The sequence below is a fragment of the Varroa jacobsoni genome, unplaced genomic scaffold, assembly GCF_002532875.2.
Source record: "Varroa jacobsoni isolate VJ856 unplaced genomic scaffold, vjacob_1.0 scaffold_214, whole genome shotgun sequence".
NCBI classification, from domain to species: Eukaryota; Metazoa; Arthropoda; class Arachnida; order Mesostigmata; family Varroidae; genus Varroa; species Varroa jacobsoni.
Genome location: NW_019213116.1, coordinates 192,228 through 202,847, shown reverse-complemented (window position 1 = coordinate 202,847; position 10,620 = coordinate 192,228). Strand labels below are relative to the sequence as shown.

General features: G+C 41.1%; 1 long non-coding RNA gene across 3 annotated transcripts in view; it reads left to right on the top strand.

Annotated features, from left to right (window-relative positions):
• The first annotated feature begins 1,446 nt into the window (after window positions 1-1,446).
• LOC111273682 (uncharacterized) overlaps window positions 1,447-10,620 on the top strand; it is a 15,064-nt gene continuing 5,890 nt past the window's right edge. The window contains exons 1-2 of one of the 3 annotated variants that reach the window (XR_002687989.2): window positions 1,447-1,596; window positions 2,185-2,542. This is a non-coding gene — a long non-coding RNA (uncharacterized LOC111273682). Of the gene's footprint in view, window positions 1,597-2,114; window positions 2,543-10,620 lie in introns of all 3 variants that reach the window. The other 2 variants (XR_002687987.2, XR_002687988.2) reach the window with 2 other exon arrangements.

Below are 10,620 nucleotides of genomic sequence, written 5' to 3'. Positions count from 1 at the left end.
ATGGTGCGTAGGTTTTCATGTGTAAGTTTAGCGTGGCAAAGTTAAGATCAAATAGTTTTGAATCCGCTGGCGAGACTAGATGTCTACGGAATGCTCGTCGAGTCTCACAGAAATCGAAATCTATGACTACTCGTTAAGTTAAAGTAGACGGCGGTAGAGAAGTTCTCAATAACAGTGGTAATAATATAAACTAGCCTGAATGATATCGGTTTTTGTTAGAAGAGGTTCCGTATTTGCCCGTCTGTCTTAAAATGTTTGTGTGGTATATCGTGCTACAAGCGTACAAGCCTTATCTACTTTCAGTATTACCTAACAGCTGTTATTGGAAATTTTGACAAGATTTTCAAAACAACGCTTTCTTTTTAAGCTGTCGAACCAACGTAGCGTAATAGGCAGCACGAGTTCAAAGTGATCCAACCTATAATAAGAACAGTGAACGCTCTGTTGTTGGAGATACTTTACCAACAGAAGATCCGTTACTATCTAAAGCGTATAAGAACTGTTTAATGGTCCAATTATACGTATGTGGTGAAATAGCTCGAGAGTAAGGACACCTGCCTCGAAGAAAGGCGGACACTCAACGCTCAGAAGACTATCCTGAACAAGATATAGTTGTTATTACCCTTCTTCTTTTTTATCTCCGCCCGACCCACAGCCTGGAGTATCCTATAATTTCCGGTACCGATTAGGCTTTGCCAGTTATTATCATCTAGTAAAATCTAGTCTGTACTTTCAGCATCGCGCTACGCTGTCCCTGCTAAATGCAGAACATTATTCCTCAACAGAGACAAACCCGAGGAAGTCTTAGGCTGCCCAACCATTATTAGATCGAAGCATGCTTTATCATTCATATGATTGAACAATAAATGAAAGGGGTGTTGGGTCTACAAAGTGGGCGCTTTTCTCAAGTACGTTTCAATCCGATCCACTGAAGTCCTACGAGGACCAAAAGACCGTCTGTGCCAAGCGGCTTCTTTCGATGTTTCTTTACTTTCTGCATATACATATGTATATGGGTTTGTCAAGTGGTGTGGACCGGGCCGACGGTGATTTCTGCTACTTTGCAAATATTCAGGCACACATAGTTAAGGCCAATTGAGGCCGAATGATTTCTGGTACCATGTCGTAAGGAATACACCAGCTTAACAGAAACGTACGTATTCGGCAAATTACATAGAAACAAAATGTAAACGCGCGTAATTACTAATCGCCAATTTGAAACTATCAAGCGGCAAGTTTTTCATCTGGACAATCAATGGTAGACCATACGTCTTAACGAAACCTATTCGACATAGAGAAAGCGGTCTGTCCTTACGGTGTAGCGTAACTGCTCGAACTTACTCGATTCAATTACCCTAGAAATATATTGTGTTTAAACGGGCTTTTATTAGATAATGACAAGAATAATAATAATAATAGTAGTAGCAATGTGTTTTATGTCCACAGGTAAAATTCGCCTGTACGTATGATTGCTACAGAGCCCGTATTGGTCTAGGTAGTAAAAACCATGAGCAAACAGCTAAAAACGGAATTAACTAAGCTGAAATCGACGCTGTTTAGGAGAGACGGACTCGAATAGCTCAATGAACGTTTAAGGTAAGCCTCGAAATTTAAATAAAGTAGATGATAATAGTCAGAACTGGGTTAGATAACTAGCAACAAAACACTGCTCATACCCAATTTCGTAGAAGATTGTTAGCGATCCCCACCAAGACGCTTAAGCGAAAACACTGGCGAGATAGCGGATCGTTGGGCCACAAAAGCAAGCGACTGGGTTAACATGTGAGAGACCTCCAGTTTGAACGATTAGCCGTAACACTATCGTTGATATGAATGTCTGCTCGGCGGAAGTAGTTTTAAGCTGAATTACCGGCGCCGGCTGTGTAGTCCTTTAAGTGGCAAAAAGCTGGAATATTCTTCAACGCATATATATCCACAAAGTATACTCCATATATATATATATATATATATATATATATATTAAGGACAAAAGTAGAAGGAGGAAAAGTGCAGGTAATCTCGATAATAGCAACTTAGATTTGGCGCATAGTAGCCCTAACGTGAGAGGCAAATTTCATTTTTATTTGAAAAGAAAAACTCTTTTTAATGCCTAGGTGTCTTCAGCTCATTTCGACATTACCGATATCGCTACCTCTTCAGAACGTTGTGTGGCTTTTTTATTAGACGAACCGTCGTGAAGTGCTTCTGTGAGGTCATGCCAGTGGATCACTGGGTTACACGTTGGCCACTTAGTTTACTGCCGCAACCCATCGCTAGAAGACGCCTCTAAAAGAAGCGGAAATCAGAGAACTTCGATCGCCATTCAAGGCTAATTCCGGTAAACGACAGGTTAATGAACGCGAGCAGCCGATGTATGAACGCGGGAAGGCTTTTAACGATATTTTTAAAAGGACAAATTCGTGACCGGGATAAACCTAACGAGTACAAGTGTTTTGGGAACAATGGGAAAAGCCGGCCTCACGCGCGACCCAGTCCCCACGCAGTGCCAGGAGGAGGATCAACAACTGTGTTAAAATTTCAAGTAATTCAATGACACATTGATAAAGCTAGCTTAACAATTGTTGAGATAGGTACGTACTTGTTATAATCAAAACAGAGCTGACCGCAGTTACGTAATACTATACTGATTTAAAATGCATTCTCTTATATACATATCAACTATTTACTCCTATATATATTCAAGCTTAACGTCAACATTTGGGCGATTTTGACCGACGGATCGGAGATTCTTGAGGTTAGCTGGGCATATATGCCTTTTTTGTAAAATATATATATATATATATATATATATATTTGCACGCAGCTAAAGCCAATATGTTCGAACTAGTACTAAACACAAAGGCGATTTATTCGTGCTCTTTACGTAACGATAACGCCAAAAAATATCTCGAACCAAATATATCATGGCTTTGCATTCTAGGCACATTTACAAGGGGGGCGAATATGTCCAGCTAACCTTAAGTACCACCAGTCATTGGGATTGAACTGATCGAACGACACTGGCATTTGTCCGCACCTGTAAAGTCGCTCACTCTATCAACAATCGTATACATAAACGTACCGTGTACACACGTACAGCAAAAAGGGTGTACGCAGGTATACAAGATAGCGAACGCGGGATCCGTATATGTACATGTTGTTTCTCTCATGGCTATTAGTGATTATCTCGTTTTATCAATCTCTAGCTTCGTACAGCTTAGTCCGTAGGTGCACTCGTCTCGTGTCCTGAACTCATCCTCGTCGATCTTTCAAGCCTAAAAAATTTATGCACAATCGCAGGTAATTTTTTCCTATCATTGTAGTCAATAAAAACGCATCACACGTGCTTAAGCTTTTCATTTATGCAGATTTGATTAACCGCACCGTTGATAATCAAGTACAATGATGACTGTAAACGAGGACAGCGAGTCTTTCTCGTCTTCGGTCTGTGCAAAGATTCCGCAAACGATGCACTGACCATAAATTTCAGTTAGAATGATTATTTTTATTACTGAAAATTAATGTTCGACAACTCTGGTCGCCTCACGATGTTGGCTGTGTGCAGCCCCGGCCCTACAGCGCTACCGGGCGGCTAAAGCACATGCTGCTCTGATCGACAGCCGATTGAAACACGGTTGGCCGACAAACTATTAACTTCATCCCGAATTTTTCGACATGGCTCAAGTTGTATGTAAAAATTGTTAATTCGTTTTCAAATCGAGCTCAGCCGTCGCCGTCGTCGTCAGCCTTCCAGAGGCGACCTGCATTGTAACCCACGTCGGAACAACTTCGCTGATTGGTGATGCCAAATTTGCCACTGTGCCATGGCATTATATCGAAAAAAATAGCTGTACGCGGCTGTCGTTCGAATGATAGCTAACGTACCTCTAAGTTTATTTATTTCGAAGGTACATACATACATTCGAAAAACGCAAAAACTCTACGACAGAGCGATTGGGAGGAAAGTGTTGTCGTAATTAATGGTCGAGTACATTTCTGTATTTAGATGTGCGGTAATGTAACAAAGAAAAAATATGGCCGTCAGGTGAGTGGAGCTGGTTTTAGAAGACGAAGCACTACCGACCTCGTCAACTTCGGACCCCAGACTATTCGAGTAACATTTCATCGGTTCATTGCTATCAAATTATGAACACGCCCCGTTGAAATTAACATAGATTTTATTTGGCACATTTATAAATCGTAGTTTTCTACACTCGCCATACTGTTTTCCGTTCGAACAAGGGTAACATGGGCATGTAATGATGACAGAACAGGTTATACAACTTCGACTGTGTCACAATATGACAATGCACTCGCGCTTGTCAACAACATCAGTTAACAGCTACGCGAACAGCTACCCACGCAAAGGATACGATCAACCTTACGCCTACAAACCTATAACCTACAAAACTTAACAGCAGACGAAATTTAAAGGTAAACGTTTCGTGTGTTAGGCACCAACTAAGCCATGTTTAACAGCGGTGCCGGATAGTAAAAGTTGAAATATTAATTAGAGCATTTAGTTTATGGTATACGGCGAGTCATTGAACCAATATCGTATCGCCAAAGATTTCTATACGCGATAAGACTAAAGTTCTAATTCTATGTTTTTTATGTTTACAAACAAATAATCAGCTGGCATCGGCACTGAGTCTACCGATTTCTGTCTATCACTCGCATTTGATTTGGTCGCCTAGTAATACGTATATCAACAAATACGAATCGTTGAAAAGGACATTTCAGCTGTTGGCCGCCGGATAGCTTAAAGGCTAGATGTTGTGAACGCCCAATAGGTGCTCGGCTCACTGCTCGCTCTGTATACTGTATAATTACGAAGACATAGCGCTTTGTTGTTGTTACTGTTGCTGTTGTCGTTTTGTTGATAATGAGTCAATTCAATCAATGAGCAGGCCACACCACAGCATCTACTACGCAGGGCAGCCGTAAGCTTCAGACCATAAACACGATCGGGCACTATCGACATTAGAAACCTGACAAAAGCTCAGCGGCTACTCGGCTGGATGAAATGTTCTGTTTATTGCAACGGAACTTGATGATACAACTTTCAGAAACTGTCGCTGTTATGAAATGAGCACTATGATAAATAGTATATTTTTGCCTAATTGACCACTGATTCATTTCGAGTGCCAGGGCTGTGTATGGAATCACTGCGACCCTTTTTTTGTAGCACCAAAATGCGCCCGATCAAGTAGCTCAATGTACGGCATGCGCTGGCATTTACGAAAGCCCAGCTATAAACTCAAGGGGCAAAGCTAGCTCGAGCCTAGTTCCTCCATCATCTGAATTGATGTATAATGATGTTGAGCTTATTCATCTGGACAGTTCAGCTTCTTGTTAATTGGTCTCACCACCTATGTAAATCTGTAGATAAAAGGAAGGATTCTAAGTAAGTGATATAAATAATGATCATAGAGTGCAATAAATAATAGAAGTGTATTTTTTTTTGGTTTTAGATGGTATGACGGCGTAAAATGCTGTATACTCTCTTGATAGAGGTCCAGGAATTTTCGAAGATTGTTCTCAGTTTATTCCTACGATCTTTAGGCTATCCGGTCTCCTATTTTCACCGAGTGTGCCGTATTGGTTATTTTTTAAAGGAGACCGTGCGCCGGATGACTCATGCGTATTTATCTTAGTGCACTACCACGCTAACCATAGCACGCAGCCATTACTAGTTTAAGACACAGTTCTAGAAAATGTTATCATCCCGTTACAAGGGTCTGTTAAAGAAACTTCCTATCAACCCAGTAAAACCCCCCTCCCGGTCTGGCCTTATAGTAAAGAGACACATCCTTAATATTATAGTCATTCCATAGACTTATTCATACAAATAAGGAGTAACGGGGGGCATCAAGTAAAGACCTTAGCTGCCTCGCTTGACTCACTTGTATTAGGGCACTTATTATTTGGTATTATGGCACACTATACAGAACAATTTGCAAAGACATACTAACGATTTTCACAGATGTAACAAAACAGCCAGTAGCATACCTTGTCTTTGCCACAAATAGAGCGCGTATTACGAAACGATCACAGGTACCCGTCCTCCCCTCTCTCGTTTATGCACCCTTTCCGAAATTATTATCGAATAATCGAGTTAGGTAGTTTAATTACAAAGTTATACTTCAATCGATACTTGATTGAACGTGCGAGCGCACAGTGCCTCGTACCGCTATGGAAATACATGGCACAAAAACCTTATCTGCGCTTGAAGCTCCGCCTTTCGCTAGTTTGCAAACCATTTTAGAAGCAGTAGCTCGTCCATAACCCATAGTTAGATCTTAATTCACATCAAGTCTTTGGTGGCAGCCAGCATTTCGTTGCAAACGCTGTCTCCTTCCATAGCACACAAGATCACCACCGAATCACAGTTTGACTGTAAAGTTTTTGCCCCAGCCATCGCTAGCAGGGGCCCGCCATGTCAAAGCCTCGTACTATCCGCGATTGTGACGACTGATATTGTATGCGAATGTATTCCATTGAGATGCCTCTAACGCTCATTTTTGACGAACCGTCGTTACTATATTTTCCTAGTTCGGGAGAAATCCGTCTGGCTTCTCGCCGCTACATAGCGCGAATATCGCTAGAACTCTTAAGCTAAACGGTGTAGTAGCCGACACGTATCGCCACGCTTTCTATTTGGGCTCTCCATATGTATCTATAAGGTGAATAAGAAGCAGGCTTACAGTGGAAAATAAACTGACTTGGGAAAGAATTAGGAAAGTGTTAAACTTGCAGTCGTGAAAAAAGCAGACCTATAATTGAAACAGCAACTGCAAACATAGTTTCCTTTATAGTGTTAGGCTTATTTTTTTTATAGACTTACATGTTTTGCCTTTTGTCTACTTTTGGTCCTCTCTGTACATCCCTTTGTCTTTCTTTGATTGGTCTCTGCGATTCGTCGATGCTAACGAATCATTCATTTCTCGTGACGCTTGCGCCCAATCCGACAATCGTCCCGAATTCTACACTCGATGAAACAGCCAGGCAAAATATCTAGTATTAGTTTGTAAAGCAGCAGTAACAACGGAACGAGGAGTAGCAGCGATAAGCTATATAGCAACGTTGGCTAAAAAAATTTCCCCGTGATAACCGATGAAACAAACAAGCGGGCGGGCAAGCAGGCGGACGGGGGCAAATAGCCTTGTTGCTGGTCTCGCGGCAGTCTCCGACGCAGCTAACCGCACGCTCGTGTTGTGGAATTCCTTAGTCTGCGGATAGAATATATGTATCGTTCAGCATTGAAGAGTTCGTGTTATAGCGAGGTATACGGATCGGCGACCGAATGGACCAACGCGAGGTATACTACAACGCATCGGTAATAGAAGCATCAGCTATTACCGTTATACGTGCGAGCTCAATGTCCATAACCCGTTTCGGTAGTGATGTTCCATGCAGTTACCTGAAAAAGTATCACATTTCGTATGCCATCCACCCGAACGCTTCCCACTTACCTATTCACTCGATTTATCTTGTTTCGAGCTTCTTGCTAACAACGACGCCAAGCAGAAGAAACTTCTCCAACCATCACTGAAGACATTGATCATAGACAACGATAACGGTGCTTCGATCTGTTTCAATAGAATTTGACAAACAGGAACTAGATCTACGTGTGTAGAGCGGCATATCCATGTGTGGAACATTATACGTGTGTATGTATACGTACAGGGGTGTGGTATAGACCGCCAAGGATATGCCACAACCTGCAGACCGTGGAGCACCTCCAGGCCGGCACAGATGTGAAGCGATAAAAGCTACTGATTAGCCTCTGCTATGATGTAGATTAGGGTGTAAAGGTATATATACGCTGAAACGGTTGGTGAATCATTGCAGTAACAGCGGTCTGGACTGATAGAAATCGTTTCCACAGCCAGGTAACGTGTCGAGAAACCGACAAAAATTACGCTCAAGTAATCTCTGTGCCGCACTTAGAATGGGCAAGGAAAGATTACGAAAAACGGCATCAGACAGCTAATCCCTAACACGAACTGACCAGAACCAGTTGGTTACATTTGATGGAAATAAGGCATATGACCCAGAGCTTGTAGTCTACTTGTGTGTATGGGTGGACAAATTGAGCGGGAATAAAAACGAGTTTGAATCTGTACTGCGCAGCAACGTGTAGTTTAGACATAAACACATCTAGGCTTAATTTAGGTTTATCCACAATTTATTTAAGCAAACTATTTATTCATTTTAGTAATTCGTATAGGCTGAATGGTGCTTAAAGCTTCTATTCGGTTGTGCCTAATGCCAGTATACAGGAATGCCAATATGTTTAGTTCTGGTGGACAGAGCACGTGTTACTTTTTTAGAACGAAGGCCGGGTAGACAACTGGCAAGATTTGCCACAAGACCGCAAGCAGGCCTCGCTGTCGTCTTCATTCAAACGCCATCTCCTCAAATAAGAATTTACGACCGTCTTACGTTGAACAACTGTGAAATTTGCTCTGGGTTATTAAAGCGGTTACAGTCACATATTATGTATCATTATTAGCGGCCGTTAGCCTGGACAGCCCACTCGAGCCAGCTCAGCATAGAGCCATAGTGGATATGACGTCGCTTTTTAAAATACCGCCTTTGTCATAATTTACCCATATACCCACAGAGTAAAGGCACCCCGTATGATTCGCTCATTCATTGTAGATCTGTTTGCTAACACATCTGCGAATCCGGTACAATAGTATGTCAAACAATTGGGCGAAATCGATCTATAGCAAAACGATGTACCCTAAGTCTCAAGCCATTATTGTATATTCGGCTAATCTATACGTATAATAAGATGTCGCACAGTAAAGCGGAAACGAGGTGCGCCTAGCGGATCGTTGTGATGAAGACGTTGCCATCGCAGACCTCGTAATGGAATTCACATGTGTGTAAACACCCTTGCCAGGTAGCTGTACAACGAAACAATTAGAAAATACAGTCCCCTTAACGTGCGTCAATCGAAGCTTGTTTGCATTCAGTCGTTTGTTACCCGACAGTTACGGGGCTATGGTAAGACCCGAGCTGCCGTACAATTAATAGGTACTAGTCTCTGCGAAGACCCACAAGGGCTTAGTCCCACGCTCCGGCCACATAATAGAAGGTTGTCTACGGTGGTGTCTTTACGTGGCTGACCTAGTAGGCTCCAATCATCGGCCTTATTCCACTGTAACATAACCGTGCGATGTATATGGGATCCACTCGCCATATGCTCATCAGGCGCACAAGATGGAGACGGCAAGCTAAGTGAGAAAATTATAATTCTGAAATTGGTATTTTTTTTTTTAAATATTAATTTTCTTTGAGCGTTATGGATGTGAAGTACCTTTTGAGATCGTCCAGACAGTTAAAGAGTGTTTTGTTTTATCATGTCAATGAAAAAAAGTGTAATTGTATCATACACAAAAAAAACGATCTCGATCAGTCCGCGGCCAATATAGTCACAGGGATTAAAATGAAATTAGGGACCTACAAAGCGTAGTCAGACTTGTAACAATAACACCGTATTGATTCTATATCAAGTGGAAATAATATAACTCTTTTTAAATGCTGCTCGTACGCACAACAGATCTGGTAAGAATTTTCTATTGTTGTTTTATTACATTCCATCCATGAAAAGACATCCAAAAAAAAAAATCCACTAAGATAAAATACACTAGATTTAATTAACTCTATTACGATACAACGAATTTTCAAACGTGCATAAAGACGAGACTCATTTATTGATGTTCTCTTAACTTTTCTCACAACATTGAAAGTTCCTCACTTTAAGGTTCTTCCTATATTACTGTCATAATTATCAAACATCATCGCCCGTAACGTAGAAGGAACGATGAAAAACCTGCTTCTGCTGTATATATATATATATATATATATATATATATATATATATATAGATATATATGTATAAATAATTTGAAAACTTGTTGTTCCAACAGCGACGAGAAAATACGTTTGCCAGTATTCGCAGTGAACGAAACTTCATTAATCCACAGAATTCATCTAGATACCGAATTAGCGAGATAACAAAAGCTCGACGCCTTTTTCTAATTTGTGTAACTTATGTAGACACACATTAGACACATGTCTATGACAACCTCAATGTTTTTATAATTTCGTACAAACATAAACGTATAAGTTCCACGTACGAATTCAATTATGAGTTCCCTGAAACACAATGCCTACAAGTGTTAGCTTTGTTGCCTTTGTAGACTAGTTAAATTACGCGTCTGGTTGTACAATCTGTTCAGTTTCCCTCCACAAAACAAACAAAAAATATCGCTAGCTTTTTCACAGCAAACACCGCTTCTCGTGTCAGATCCTTATCACTTTGGGAAGGCGCCCGCCGCCTTCCACCCCCCCCCCCCCCACAGTCAACGTACTGTTTAATACTATTACGATGATTACGAAACGGCTGTGAATAGAACAAAATAATATCTTAACTGAAGTTTTACAAAACCATAATAATAACGACAGATGGTGGAGTTGAGCATAGATCAAATACATCATTCACTGAGTACATGAGAGATCGAGAACAGTTCGATAACGATATCAGCTATGGCCATTTTCCGTACCGTTTTTATCTCTAGTTGCTTTTTTGTGTCTACTGGGTAT